General features: G+C 44.0%; 2 long non-coding RNA genes across 2 annotated transcripts; both read left to right on the forward strand.

Annotated features, from left to right (window-relative positions):
• Positions 1–1,982: 1,982 nt before the first annotated feature.
• Positions 1,983–10,420, forward strand: LOC307221752. The gene is made up of 7 exons (XR_013841472.1): positions 1,983–2,054; positions 4,017–4,064; positions 4,499–4,531; positions 5,770–5,850; positions 6,599–6,628; positions 9,232–9,258; positions 10,397–10,420. It is a non-coding gene; the product is annotated as an uncharacterized lncRNA (long non-coding RNA).
• A 463-nt stretch (positions 10,421–10,883) lies between these two features.
• Positions 10,884–13,384, forward strand: LOC307221755. The gene is made up of 3 exons (XR_013841475.1): positions 10,884–10,913; positions 12,016–12,048; positions 13,028–13,384. It is a non-coding gene; the product is annotated as an uncharacterized lncRNA (long non-coding RNA).
• The last annotated feature ends 2,554 nt before the right edge of the window (positions 13,385–15,938 follow it).

Raw genomic sequence — 15,938 nt, forward strand, 5'->3', positions numbered from 1 at the left:
GTCCATCTGCTTTTGTTATGCTTTCTCTCAAAAAGGATGCTACGCGAGTAGGATCTGCGACAAACACCCTCACTTCTTTAACAGGACCAGTCCTGTTCTGGGCTAGAATTAGCCATCTTCTTCCAGGTCCTACTTGATCAGACCAAAGACCCATCTAGTCCAGCATTCTGTTCTCACAGTGGCCGATCAGATGCCTTTGAGAAGCTCCAAAGCAGCACATGAGTACAACAGCAACTCTCCACACTTGTGATGCCCAACAACTGAAGGCAGTACACAGCCCTTGTGGCTAGTAGTCACAGAAGCCTTGGCCCTCTACGAATTTGTCTAACTCCCCTTTTAAAGCCATCCAAGCTTCTAACCAGCACTACATTCTGTGCTAGCAAATTCCATGCTTCAACTATGCACAGGGTGAAGCATTCTCCTGCTGCGGAGAAGAGTGGGCTGGAGGTGTTGCACTCATGCCCCGCTTGTGGGTTTTCATGAAAAATGAAATTCATTTTATATTTTTATTTTAAAAGAAGGCATTCCACCTCTTCTCACTCTGGGCTGGGATGGTCAACTTACAGGATCCTATCAAAAGCACTGGACCTGCCTAAGCTTTTATTTTCCTCCTGGCTTTTCCTGGAATGATCAGTTTTTGTGCAAATAAATTTCCACGTGGAGGCAGCCAAGGGCTATAGATAGGGATGGAATTTCCTGCAAATCTCAACAGCAAGCTTACCCACACTGATTTTGGGTTTCATTGTGAGGATGTAAGATGGGCAACAAAAAGGACTGAACCACCTTTCTCTCTTGATCTTTTACAGCTTAGTTATTCGGGCCCAAATGTACCTCCCCCACCTCCGCCTCAGCCTCAGCCTCCTCCTCCAGTAAGTATGAGAAAGTTTTCTTCGGGTTATTGTGACTCTGTGCTATGGGGTATTAAGCTACATAGCTCAATATATCAATTGGTAGTACCTTATTCAGGGGAGGGTGCTTATCAGAGGGTGCAGCTGGAGCAAGGTCTGAGGTGGTCTCTGTCTTCATTCTGTTCTCCTAGGTTGCTTATACACCATGCATATAAAGCAAATTAAAAGCTCACACAACCCCCAAATCTTGGGAATTGAAGTATGTTCTGGGTTCTGGGAATTGTAGCTCTGTGGAGGGTAAATTCCAGTTTCCAGAGTTCTTGAGTGGTGTTGGGGATGTACGTTTATGCAGCCTTAATTTTGTAATGTTGAGGATGCACGTTTATGCAAAAAAATTTTTTGAATAATATTTGAACAGGGAGGGCATTCTGAGACAGGGAGCCACCACTGAAAAGGCTCTCTCTCTCTCTCTCTCTCTGGTCTTCACTTGGTGGTTCTGCTTGGCATCACTGTAATTTCATTGTGAAGATGTGAGTCTGACAAATAAGCTATGCATCTCAATCTTTTTCAGGGTCCTTACAACGGCCAAAATTCGGTAAGTATGAGAAACGCTTCCTTGGACGCTTCAGAGTATGGGGTATCAGACAATTTCGCTCAATTTATACACCTTCTGATAGCTACTGAAAAGGTTTTCTCTCTGACCTCCAGCCACCACACTGCAGATGGAGGGGGAATCTGGAGAACGACCTTTTCCAAGGTTGATTTGATTCCCCACCTCGTTCCCAATCTTTACTCCCCTCTTGTTCCTGATGTTGATCTTTATTTCTCCCTTGCTTGTCATGTCGATCTTCACCCACCCCTTCTTCCCTGGCAGGGCAGGTGGGCCATTTTGTGGTTTGGCTCTGGTGGCAAAATGTCTTGGGCCATCCCTGGCTCCAGAGCACACTTCATGCTGAATTATAGCTGTTTGTGGCTTCCTGCCATTGCATGGATGCGCCAGTACTGACAGTGGCTGGCCCCAGTTTTTTAAGGACCTGGACTTGGCTCGTCAATACGTGCTGTGGTTCTGCTTGGTTTCATTGTGCTTCTGTAGTGGTGGTGTCTGGTGGGCAAGAGACAGAACGGAACAACTTGCTTACGTATCTTGGTCTTTTTCAGGCCTATTTCGGTGTCCAAGCCCAACCTTGGCAGCCTCAACCTGCCTCAGTAAGTATGAGAAACTATTCTTTGGCAGATTCTAGGTTCTTTGATATGGGGCGTTAGACTATGTGGCTTGGTTTAGATATCACTTAGTAGTACATGGCTCAGAAACTGAGCATTGAGAAATCAGCTGGAGCGGACTCTGAGGCAGCCTTCACTTGTATCCCTCTCTTCGCTCTCTTAGTTCTTAGTTCTCTTAGTTCTTCTTTTTGGTAATAATGGTAATGAAGGCACCAGGAGGGCTTCCCTGGAGAAGGCAGGGAGTCACCATCAAAAAGGTTCTCTCTCTGGTCTCCACCCACCACACTTCAGATGGAGGGGTTGCCCGGAGAAATGCCTAAGGTGACAATCTCAGTTGATACAAGAGAAGGCAGGCAAGCAGGTATTTGGGTTAGCGCTTTTAAGGATAAGAGAAGCACTTTGAATTAAGCTTGGAAACTCATTTTAAATGGAGCGGAACTATGTAAGGATGCTTAAAACAGAGTTCACAGACCTTTTTGCGTGTGAGGGCCACATTCCCTGTTCATCAGCCCTCTGAGGACCGCATGCCAGTGGTGGGCATGGCCAAAACGAAAACCACACAGGTGCTCCAGGTTTCCCTGCTTATTTGGTTTATTTATAATGTATCCAAGGCGCTGATACCCCCAGCTTTAAGTCAAAAAGAGTGACGTGCAGAAATCTCCTTCAGAGGCAATCCTTGCCCCCAGACTCACAATCTAAAAAGACATGGCAATCTAAAGACAATCTAAAAAGGCCAGAGATTTACAGAAGATTGGAAGAAGTAGATGAATTATTTGAAGAGCAACTGTAATCAACAAATTACGCTAGTAGGACTACAAGAAGTTTTGTAAGGAGAAATATACGAAGTGTTACAAAGTAGAAAAAGATAGAGATATTGGTTATGAGTTTGAAATGTAACAGGGAAAATAAGAAATGCATACTAAGGGATTAGATTGGAAAATTTTCAGACAGGACTGATGGAAGTCAAAAAAAATTGAATAAGATGTAAAAGTATGTTTAATTACTGTTGAAAATGATATGTTAAAAAACCAATAACATTTATATATAAAAAAATAAAAAATAAAAAGACATGGCACATGAGGAAAGAGGATTGGGGAGGGATGAGGGAAAAGCAAGCTCAAGCACAAGTTCTTCAAGTTACAGTTCCTATAGTTCTGCCCATGATGTTATCTCAGATGCACCAGTAAAGACAGATGTCACATTTCCTCCGTATAGTGTTGTTTCATTTATTTAACAACCAGAGGATGGTTATAATGTTTATTTAAACACGGCCCTGTTCTGTGCTAGCTGCCTCACGCATAACTCACACATGCAGTCTGCCTCTAGCTGAGCAACAGCCTCCTGCATAAACTGCACGGCAGGCTTTCATTTGAAATATAATAAACCTCTTAAAGGACTAACACCACACTCCCTAGGTGCAGAGTCTATCTGTCTAGAAGAGCACCAATTCCTCTCCAAGGTCCCTAACAAGAAGACCCTGGGAAGAGCCTGCTGGATCAGGCCCCTCTACTCCAGCATCCTGTTCTCACCAGATGCCTGTGGGAAACCTACAAGCAGGATCTGAGCTCAAGAGCCTTTTTCCCGCCCATAGTTTCCAGCAACTGGTATTCAGGAGCAGTTTATGGAGATGTGTGTCAGGCCAGAACTGTGCGTCTTGATCTTTTCCAGAATTATGGCGGTGGCCCAAAGGGTTGCCATCTTGTGGTTTGGCTCAGGTGGCAAAATGTCTTGGGCTGACCCTGGCTCCAGAGCACACTTCATGCTGAATTATAGCTGTTTGCGGCTCCCTGTCATTGCATGGATGCGCCAGTACTGACAGGACCTGGACTTGGCTCTTCAATACTTGCTGTGGTTCTGCTTGGTTTCCATTGTGCTTCTGTAGTGGTGACGTCTGGTGGGCAAGAGACAGGACTGAGCAACTTGCTTACGTATCTCGGTCTTTTTCAGGCCTATCTCGGGGACCAAGCCCAACCTTGGCAGCCTCAACCTCCCCCAGTAAGTATGAGAAACTCTTCTAAGTTCTTTCATATGGGCCATCAGATTATGTGGCCCAGTTTAGTAGTTCATGGTGGTCAGGAAGTGAAGCTGCAGCAGACTTGCGAGGTGGTCTTCCCCTCTCTTTGCTATCAGTTCTCAAATGTCACCTGTGTGATATTAATAACGGTGCCAGGGGAGCCTCCCTTTTAAAATGTGTCAGGGAGGGGAGATTATTGGGTTGTTCTTGTTTCTATTTTGATTATGTGTTTTGTGTTTTTATATTGTGATTTTATGTTGAGAACTGCCCTGAGACTTGCAAGCATAGGGACTCTTTTGATTGTCGTAAAACCTCTAGGCAGCTTGCAAACCTTAGGGAAGGCGTGTCCATATATTCAGTTCTGATTGCTGTGGGAGAAAGCAGGATCAGTGAATTTATCTTTTAATTTTCGTAGCAGGTGGGCTTGTACGTTGGCTCCCCTGGCCCAGTGAGTATGACCACTTCTTTGGCCTCCTTGTGTAATATCCCCATTTTAACTTATTTCAGCTGGGTGGATACACTCACGAGCTCTTGCTCGATTTTCTTGGAAGTTGGAGCTTTCTGACTGGCATTAACAATTTCCCCTTTCCCCCCCAAGTCCAGAAGAATCTGCTTGAGAATATATTCCTTGTGCAGGAATGAAATTTGTGCAGCGGGAATCAGTGTGCTCTGGGCTGAGCTGATGCCTCCTTAGAAACGCATAGATTAGTGAAAACACGACACAAAATACGTTCTGTTAAGCAAAATTGTACGCAAACGTGTACATTCGGAGCACTAAAATACTGATTCATTTCCACGAGGGCTCTTTTGAAAATTGCAAATGTTCAGAACCGAAGTTTCAAAAAATGACAAGCTGATATTGACAGATTTGCCTATCCCGAACTACAAATCCTCCCTAACGGGAATAGGGGCTGGGTTATTTATTTACCATCCAAAACATTTATACCCTGCTTTTCCTGACCAGATTAACTCAAAAGCTGGGCTTGTTGGAACAGGGATGGGGCAAGGGCAATGTCAGGGGACGTTTGGGTTGGTCATGGTCAACGGCAAAGCCAGGCGTCTCCCAGCCTTGCTGCCTTGCCTCGTCTCACCCCATCCAACAAGCCACTGCCTTCACCCCACCACTCACAAGCCACTTCTGCATGCTGGCTTGGGCTGATGGGAGTTGGAGTCAAACAACATCCGGAGGTTGCAGGTTCCCCATCCCCACTGGGCCCTCTTTGCTGTAATAGTTTGGTAATAAACCAATCTCTTTGGAGAATCTGCAGTCACCCAAGTGTTGCCCACTGTAAGCCCCATCATCCCTGGCCATTGGCCATCCTGAATGGGGCTGCCAGAAGTGAGAGGCCAACAAAATTTGGAGGACCACAGCTTCCCTATCCTTGGCACAGGTGGAAGCACACCTGTCCACCAATGATTGAGTGTCATGGGACACCTGCAAGAACTTGGGTTTCTGTGAACAGGCTTCTTTTTAATTCGAAAAGGGAAAGAGTATAAATTACAATTAAAGGAAGGAAGATGCGTTTCTCTCATCCATCCAAACACGTTTTATACATATGCGTGTGTGTGTGTGTAGATACACAAACACCCCATCACTGATATTTTAAAAGCTGGGAAGAGGAGGTGCCATTTGTTTTCTAAAAAGAAGTTTGTGGAAACAAAATCAACAGTTCTTTCTTTCTGTAGCAGGGCTCTGGCTACGCTGGCAGTCCAGGGGCTCGTCCTTACCCTCCTCCTCCTCCTCCCCAAAATGGCTACCCAGGCTCGGTGAGTATGAGAAGTCTTTTTCTGTCTTCCCTATCTTTTCATAGAAACCATGTGAGCCGTCTGACCCTAGTCCTACCGATTTCCATGTCATCCTTCTGTCCAAACAAGTGCTGCCTAGGACCCCAGCCCAAATCTTTGGGCAAGGGTCAATTATATAGGCTCACCAATCAGTGATCCACTGGGTTGCCAGGCCAGAGGTCTCCCAGAACCTGACACTTCAGGCCCGAAACCTGAAACCTAGGGGTGGTGAAATATTGCTTGAGGGATTCCATGTCAGCTACAACTCCTAAACAGATCTACCTGAAACCAACAAGCATGTTTAACACTGAGGTCCAGCACCGAGGGCCTTCTGGCGGTTCCCTCACTGCGAGAAGCCAAGTTACAGGGAACCAGGCAGAGGGCCTTCTTGGTAGTGGCGCCCTCCCTGTGGAACGCCCTCCCACCAGATGTCAAAGAGAACAACAACTACCAGACTTTTAGAAGACATCTGAAGGCAGCCCTGTTTAGGGAAGCTTTTAATGTTTGATGTATTACAGTATTTTAATATGTTTTTGGAAGCCACCCAGAGTGGCTGGGGAAGCCCAGCTAGATGGGCGGGGTATAAATAATAAATTATTATTATTATAATATGCATAGGGATTGCTTCCAAGAATAAGACTGTGTTTAAGGTTCAGGGCACCTAAGCAGTTTCATTTCTGATGGGGAAACAAACAAGACCAGATGACATTTTGTATTTGTATTTTTCTAGGATTACGGTGGACAGAGTGTTGACGCATGGGTAAAATAACCTTTATTTACATGAAGTTGCGAATTCTCCTTGTGCCGGGTCTTAAATGGATGTTTAGGTCTGTGCACCAGGCGCACCTGAGTCCTGAACCAATTCAAGGGGAACTGGGAGTTTCTTGAGTTGGGCTGAGATAGGCCTGGATGACTGTGGACCTGTCTGGGTAGCTCAAAGCAATCGGGGGTTGTCAGGGGGAAGGGCATCGTGGGAAGCAGATGCAAGCATTGGGCAGGGAACTGGCTGGATTTTCCTGGGAGAAGGTAGCCTCTTTGTTTTTTGTTTTTTTAATAATGATATTTATTAGATTTTGACAAGAAAAAGGTTACAGTTAACAACAACAAAAAAAGAGAACACCAGAAATATACAAAAAACCAAAAATTTAACATAAAAAGGAAAAAAATAACAAGTAAAAAAAAAAGACAGAAAAAAGATAAAAATCCCTTTTTTCAATTTCTTACTATTCATTTACTTATTTTCCTGACTTCCTCTCACCTCCCTTTTTTGTATTCCATTTAAAAATTAATTCAGCAAATTCATACCTTCTTGATTTACCTTTAAATTCATCGTCATATGTTCTAACTTCAAGTTTTCATCTAGTGTCAGTCCATTCTTTCATGTTCTTATTTTAACTTATTACTTGTACCTCATTTCATTTCAGAGTCGTTAACATTGAAAAATTTACAGTTCCCTTTACCAATAACTTCTTTAGCCTATCTCACCATCAAAAGATTAAAATTCCAGAATTTAAACCATATTTAAACTTAACTCCTTCCAACCTTTCTGCTAAAGCCAGTTAGTTCCTTTCATGCACATTTTAATATTTCATTAGTGTATTAATATTACACTAATTCCAAAAATAAAGTAATTCATAAAAATAAATTCTCATTCTAATTTTATCCAATGTCCCTTCTTCCTGGTTTCGGATAATGCCAGTCCTTACACCATTATATCCTGTCCATCAGTCCGGTGTTCTAATATCTGAGGCTCTCAAGTCCTTTCTATGCCCCTTCTGCAGGTTTTCTTGTACCCAATTATGCTTGCACACATCCTTGTCCCTTGCTGGATTCTTGCATCTTTTTTCCCTTTTTTCCTTGGGGAGCGGATCGCTGGGGGAGTCCATACAGTAGTTTTCTCCATCTTCTTTTATCAGAATATCCAAATCCCCGGTGATCCACTCCCCAATGTTTGATTTGTAATCCAAAAGATAATTAATCCAAAAGTGATCTTCAACTTGTTTCACAGTCCCACCAGAGCCAGGGGCGTCCTTAACTCCAAAGTTTTGCAAATGTTCTCCAAATTCAGTCTTCCCATATCGGATCTTCTGGTCATGCGGGATTTTGAGTCTCCACATCTCCTGAGGTGCAATCGCAACCTCTTCCATTTTCCTCTGCCCTTGAACCTGCCCAGCCACACCAGTCACCTGGGTTAGTTGTTGTACAGTCTCTTTTACTTCATTTTCTGTCAATGCACCTTTACTTGCTGCTGTAGGTATCAAATTTAGCTTTTGGTTCATCAATGTCGCTTTTTGGTTCATCAAGGTCACTTTCTCATCCAGCTGCAGGAGTACAGCATTCACTTTGCCCAGGGCATCAAGAAAAGCTTCCTCCGTAATCATTTCTGTCAAGGTCAGATAGCTGTTCCCACGGTCTAATTTTCTTACTCCTTCCCTGTGAGTTGGAACAAACACGCAGCTAGCTCCCTCTGGGGGATACAATTACTGTTTGACATCCATCTTAATGTAACCAGCAAGGGGAAATTTACTTTCGATTTTCAAGTGCTTTGTTTCCATTTGATATAAAACAAACAAGCATAAGGGAACATTAGAGTTATTTTGTTTCTCTTTTGAGTCTATCTGTCAAAGATTCTTCCGTTTCAAGTTAGTAGGCATCACCGATTACTTTCTGTCCTGACATTCCATCCCCAGGTTTGGGACAACGGAGGATTAAGTTCTTTCACTCTCTCTGCAGGATTAAAGTGTCAAAGTTCCATCCCCCCTTTTCTCCTGCTGTCGAGGGGGTTTTTGATAGTTATAAATGCAAGAGATTTCAATTTTAAGATCAATTTTCCCGGCTTTAACTTTTAAGATCTTTGCTTCAGTCTGATTACAAAAAACGGGAGGCGGACTTCCTGTTTACACCTTCCCGCTTCGGTGCCAAATTCCAAATTGTTTCTTTGATCAAAGGAGCCATTCCTTTGATCTCCCGATCTTTCAATTATCCTACTCACGGGTTGTTGTTTAAGAGCCGAATTTCACAGGAAAGAGGACAGCGCTCTCCGACATCAGCTGTGCAGCTTTGCTCCGCAGAAGTAGCGATTGACTCTCAGCACCACGCCAGCACCCCGTCTCGCTCCGGAGCCTTTTGCAGAGCCCCTTTACCAGTCAGGGGGGCGCAAAAGGTGCCCGCCGAGTCCCACGGTCGCAGGCTTCACCCACCTGCGATTTTCGAGAGGGTCCCCGCTTCGCTGCAGTGGTAGGACCTGATTTCTGCGGGGCTTTCTCCCTCTAGGTTAGAGGGAATCCGACATTGTCAGAGGCGCCACCTCCGGAAGTCGAGACGGTAGCCTCTTTGAATAACCAGTGTCTCTTTCCTTCCTAGTGGGAAGAGCTCATCAACAGTGTAGAAGTAAGTATTGAGAAGGGTCTTCTTTCTCTGGCTTTTTCATACAATCTCAGTGCTGAGAAAGAGGTTAGCTAAACAAAGAGAAGTGAAGTTGGCTATTAGGTTGGATTGTGTGTTTATTTGAGACACTCCCCTCTAGCGGGTAGCATGCCAATACTTGTATCAAGATTACCTGGGTCCAAATCTCAGCTAGGAAATTCCCTGTGTGACCTCTTGAGCAGCCAGGTCTACCTCACAGGGTTGACATGATGATTAATAGGGAGGATTAGTTAGCCTGTCCTGAGCTTTTTGAAGGAAGGCAGGATGAAATGAAACCACCTTCTTCTTCTTCTTCTTCTTCTTCAATCACTCGTAGCCGAGTAAGATTGTCTTCCATAAACATGGTTTTAAAAGTGAGTCCGTAAGTGACTGTGGAGGCCAATCCTGGATCTACACATCCTTCCACAGTAAGGATACAGTGGTACCTCAGGTTACATACTCTTCAGGTTACATACGCTTCAGGTTACAGACTCCGCTAACCCAGAAATAGTGCTTCACGTTAAGAACTTTGCTTCAGGATGAGAACAGAAATTGTGCTCCGGCGGCCCGGCGGCAGCAAGAGGCCCCATTAGCTAAAGTGGTGCTTCAGGTTAAGAACAGTTTCAGGTTAAGAACGGACCTCCAGAACGAATTAAGTACTTAACCTGAGGTACCACTGTCTAGGTTTCCGGATGGGAGTTGATCATGGTGAAGGTTTGCCAAGCGTGCCTTCATCTTAGCACGTTTCTCCCTTTCGTCCTGTGTTCGAGCATCTTCAAAACTCATGACACCTTTGGTAAAGGCTGTTCTCCAACTGGAGCGCTCACAGGCCAGTGTTTCCCAGTTGAAATGGAATATAAGTGAATGGAAACCATCCCTTTTTAGTACTGCTGTTCAGGATTACATAAGAAAAGACCATGGGCTTCAAGTGAATTTGTGCAATTAGTATTTTGTCCAGTCTCTGGCCAAGGCCCTTAGAGTCCACAAGCAATTCTTTCTGGGGGTATGTGTGTATGAGCCTGAGCTTCTCATTTCTCTTGTGAAGCCAACAGAAACAAATGATGAATTTTTACATGACTACTACTACTACTAATACTAATACTAATACTGCTATTATTTGTAGAACGAGTTTGGCGGCAAAAGACAAGTGAGTATAAATCTCATTTCTCCAATTGTGAAAGCTGTAACTTGGGGAGGAAAAATTGCGCATATAAGTAAAATGTCTTAAGACTTTATCGGGCTGGTAAGAGACTAAACATTAAATGAAAAATAATGGAATGGGAATCTTGATGTGGCTGGATGACTTGCAGCCTTCCTTAGATTTGGCCGCTGCTCCTGGAGCTGTGCGCAAATGGAATTTTTTTGGGGGGTGGCCGACACTTTTTTCAAGGGGGAAGGGGGAGAAAATAATGCACCTCAGACATATTTTCAGAAAATGCATCTTCTGATATATTCTGTCCCAGTTCTATGACCTAAACTTGAAACTAAAAAGCCCATTGTGTGCTTAAGAATTAGTGTGTGCTAAGGGGTCTGGGTGCCTAGGCAGGTTCTTTTCTCATACTGAAACAAACAAGATCAAAGAACATTTGCATTTTTTCCCCTTTTTGTAGAGTTCTTCGAAGCAGTCAAGCCCAGGACTGGTAAAATACATTTTGTTCAATTAAGGTTGTCATTTCTGTATCAAGCTGGCACTAAGATTGTGGTCCCCTTGATTCTAATTCAACTCCCATGCTTAGAATTGTGCTCTAACAATGCAGTCCTATGCATAACCTCAGAAGCAAGGCTGTCTGCACACTGTACCTTTAAAGCCCATTCAAAGCACCTTCTTTTCCTCAAGGAATTCTGAGTACTGTACTTTGTTAAGGCCTTGCTGGGAATTGCATTTCTGTGAACGGCAAACTATGCTGTGTTGAGTGTGCTTTAAAGGTATAGTTTGCACACAGCTTAAGTCCCATTGTTTTCAGTGGAGCTTATACTCAGGTCAGTGTCCATAGGATTCTAGGCTAAACATACGTCCCAATGCACAATCCTGCGCATGCCTATTCAGATGTAAGACCCGTTGAATTCAATGGACCTTGTTCCCAGGAAACTGAGTACAGGATATCACCCACAGAGCATCAAAGGAAAGCCGCAAGAGGGAAGTATGAGGACTAGGGGTCTATTTTGGGGGAAGAGATGGAGTAGGTACACGCATAAAAGACCCACGGGTACAACCCAACAATAATTTGTGATGAATCCCCATTGAAAAAGCTCTATATACGAATAGCTAAGAGTCCTTTGGTTTCAACAGGTCTTAGTTGTGACTTCCTTTTTGATGGGCTGTGGAATTAACTGTTTTAATGATCGTCACAGTTTTGTGCTATTGTTCTTGCAAGGGTGCGATTTTGGGAAGGGTTCTTGGAACAAACATGAAGAAATGCATTTGCATCTGGGATCTACCTGACCCCAGGACCCTTCCGCTGACATTGTAAATGGGCTAACTGACCCCCTGCCCTCGCCTCTGCATTCACTTGCTAGGTGAATGTGGAACCATGTGATATTCATGTGGAAATTGGTGCTGTGAACCAACACTGTCTGGCCAGTTCAAGTGTTGGATTTGTACACATATAGCGCTCACGAGAGCTCTGACCATTGAGCCAACTGGCTCCTTTCAGGAGGAGCCTGAATTCAGCTTCTTCTTTTGCTGGAGCTGGACAAGAAGATCCAGTCTCTTTGAATAACTGATGCCCCTTTCCCTTCTAGCTTGCAGGAATATTTGGAGGCAGCAGAAAACAAGTAAGTATATGGAAGCAGCTTTTTACTCTCTTTGGCTATTTTGTATAATCTCAGTATCTAGTGAAACAGGGGTTAGCTGAAGATGGAACATAAGTGTACACAAACCATTGCTTTTTACTCGGGGCCTGCTTAAACATTCAGCGGGATCAAGGCCACAGGCATTAATTGCATTTGTGCAATTAATATCATGTCTTAGAATCATAGAATTGTAGAGCTGGAAGAGACCCCTAGGATCATCCAGTCCCCTGAAATGCTGTCCCATACGGGGATCAAACTTGCAACCTTGGCACTTTCAGCACCACGCTCTAACCAGCTCAGCTATCCGGTTTTGTTTGGGACTACGTCCCTCAGATGCTCAGGCAATTCTTGCTGGGGATATGTGTTTATGAGCCTGAGATTCTGTGCCATTTATCACATGGAAGCCAACAGGAATGAATAATGTTTATTTTATTTTGGTTTTGGCCCTGACCACGGGTGGCGATGAGCGACAGAAGTCTCATTTCTCTCAATTGTGAAAGGTGTAATTTTTGGAGGGGGAAGTGCGCATATAAACATGTTGAAATGTATAAAGATTACATCGGGCTAATAAGGGCTAAACATTTAAATGAAGCATAATGGGATAGGACTTTTGGCTTGAACTGACTACATGTAGCCTTCCTTAGAAGTGCAGGCTGCTACTAAACTGTGTGAAGATGCCAACTTGATATAGAGTAGGGAGATAAATTTACAAAGTGGGCTTCTTTTTCAAGGGGGAAATGATAAATCTCAAAAAAATAATAATCTCATGATAACCCCCCCCCCCCCCCCGCCGAAGGAACTCTCTCAGCTCTGCGACCTAAACAGGTTTAATTGGAAGTAATAAGCCCATTTGATTACAAAAAAATAAATGTGTGCTTAAGGGTCTGTGCACCTATGCAGTTTCTTTTCCCATGTGGACACAAACCAGATCAAATAATATTTTTATTTTTATTTTTTGTAGAGTTCGTCAAACAGAAACCAAGGATGGGTAAAATAACTTTTGTTTTCCCGAGGCTGTGATTTCTGTGTCAAAATGCCACTGAGATCCTAGTTCCCTTGAGTCCGATGCTGCTCCAAAGGCATGTGTGCTTAGAACCATGCTCTAACAATGCTATCCTATGCATATCTCCTTGGAATTAAGTCCTACTGTGTTCAGCAGGGCTTATTCCCAGGTAAGCATCTATAGGATTGCATCCTTAATATATGAATTGCAGCACAATCCTATGCATTGGTGCCTACACAGACAAAAGGCTGCGTACACAACATATATTTAAAGCACGTTCAAACCACATCTTTCCCTGTCAAAGAATCCTGGGAATTGTAGCTATGTGCAGAGTAAAGTTTTGTTCCCTGGACTCTTTAGTGGGGAACATGTGCTTTAAATGTATGGTGTTCAATGGGACAGCTATAGAATTTCACCCTCAGAGCATCAATGGAAAACCTCAAGAGAAAAACGTAAAGGCTAGTGGTCTGTAGAGGGGAAGAGATGTGATAGGGACAGGCAAGAAAGACCCAGAGTACACATACATAATGAGAAGTAGTGGATACAATGCATCACAAGAAATCAAAGGTACAATGCTTCATGAAGAGCTCCCCTTGTAAAAAAGGCAAAATGTGAGCTTCCTATCTCTTAAGATCTAAACTGATTTCCATGGGACTTAGCTATGACTTCTTTCGGATGGATTTAACTTGCCTTAACTGCTTTGATGATTAGGTGTTAGGTGTTCCACCCGTCCTATAAGACTTGCCCTCTTTGCCCAATGGTAGGGCTGGCCCTGGCTATTATGTGGTGTAGTGGTTAAGAGTGGTAGACTCGTAATCTGGTGAACTGGATTCGTGTCTCCGCTCCTCCACATGCAGCTGCTGGGTGACCTTGGGCTAGTCACACTTCTTTGACATCTCTCAGCCCCACTCACCTCACAGAGTGTTTGTTGTTGAGGAGGAAGGGAAAGGACAATGTTAGCCGCTTTGAGACTCCTTTGGGTAGTGATAAAGCGGGATATCAAATCCAAACTCCTCCTCCTCCTCCTCCTTCTCCTCCTCCTCCTCCTCCTCCTCTTCTTCTTCTATTGAATACAAAGTGGGAAAGCTGCACAGATGAAGACAGGATGGGGAGGCAGGGGCGCCAACTTGAATAAAATATTGTGGGGGGCCAGGTAGACCCCGCCCCACATAATCACATGATGCAGTGCACAGAAATCATTTGAATGGGAATGCCCATCAACTTTGTAGGGCCCCGGCCCCTTCAAATATTTTATGGTGGGGAACAAAGCCCCCACAGCCTGTAGGAGTTGGCTCCTAGGGTGTGGTGTGGGTGTTTTCCTGCCCAAGTGGTTCAGGATATATGAAACCCCAAAGCGAGAAAGGCAGGGGTGGGGGAGTTGCAAGGAAAAAGTGAAGGCAGCAAATAGACGAGAATCCCCCTTTTCCTTGGAAGAAGTTGCCATAGAGGTTCCAAAATGCATGGTTGTGTGAGGAATTTCCTATCTATATGCCACTTACTGTTACAAATAAATTGTGAAGCGGTTTACGAAAACACACACACAAAAGCCTTTTTGAATAATCTATGTTTCCCCCCTCCCCTTCTAGTGGCAGGATTTTACACCAGTAAGTATACAGAAGGGTCTTTTTTCTCTGGGTGTTTCCTATCACCTCAATATCTAATATTGATACGGGTTAGCTGAATGGAAAGGTGAAGTTGAGTATTGGGCCAAATTACTAGCATGTCACAACTTGAAGGAAGAAACTGTAAAACATGTCACATGTAAGCTGTTTTGGTTAGAAGATTACGATGAACGTTACTAAATGTATTGCCACCCATCACCAGTCAGTCCCCACATTTAAAATTCATAACTTAAAAGCAATTAAGCTACAGTATAGAATGAGTCCTGAAAGCATACATCTCAAGGGTCAAAGGCCAAGACGAAGGGATGCATGATTAATCTTAACATATATGAACATTAAGAGGAAAGCTTTGGAATAGGACATTCCTGGACCAAATCAGACTGGGATATATTTTTTTCCTTGGTTGGTTGAAGGTGAAGAGAGAAGAAAACTATGTTCTTTGCTCTTCAATTAGGATGTTGTTCATCATGCCACAAGCTGTAATATAAAATCAGCATCATAAATGAATTAGGCAGTATTCTTTGAGAAACAGAGAGTTAAATTGGAATGATCCTCTAACTTGGGAATTGGCAGACTTTAGGCCAGGCTTCCTCAGCCTCGGCCCTCCAGATGTTTTGAGACTACAATTCCCATCATCCCTGACCACTGGTCCTGCTAGCTAGGGATCATGGGAGTTGTAGGGAGGGCTGAGGTTGAGGAAGCCTCGTTTAGGCTGTTGGGATCTACTTTGTTTTTACTAGAATCGCAGGAGCCACCAAACAGAACCAGGCACCAACGACATGCACTTAGAAATAAATACAGTCGTGCCTTGGAAGTCAAACAATTTAGTTCCCAAATATTTTGGCTCCCAAACATCGCAAACCTGGAAGTGACTGTTCCGGTTTGTGAACTATTTTGGGAAGCCGAATGTCCGATGGGGCTGCCGCAGCTTCCGATTGGCTGCAGGAACCTCCTGCAGCCGATCAGAAGCCACACTTCGGTTTCCGAATGTTTTGAAAGTCGAACAGACTTCCAAGGTACGACTGTAATTCCACATCTCAGAATTTGTTCTGAGCAGTAGTGGTCTGTGCAGAGAGGCAAGGGTACCGTATTTTTTGCTCTATAAGACGCACCAGACCACAAGACGCGCCTAGTTTTTGGAGGAGGAAAACAAGAAAAAAATTATTCTGAATCTCAGAAGCCAGAGTAGCAAGAGGGATCGCTGCGCAGTGAAAGCAGCAATCCCACTTGCTGTTCTGGCTTCTGGG

This window comes from Podarcis cretensis (assembly GCF_951804945.1).
Source record: "Podarcis cretensis genome assembly, chromosome: 8".
NCBI classification, from domain to species: Eukaryota; Metazoa; Chordata; class Lepidosauria; order Squamata; family Lacertidae; genus Podarcis; species Podarcis cretensis.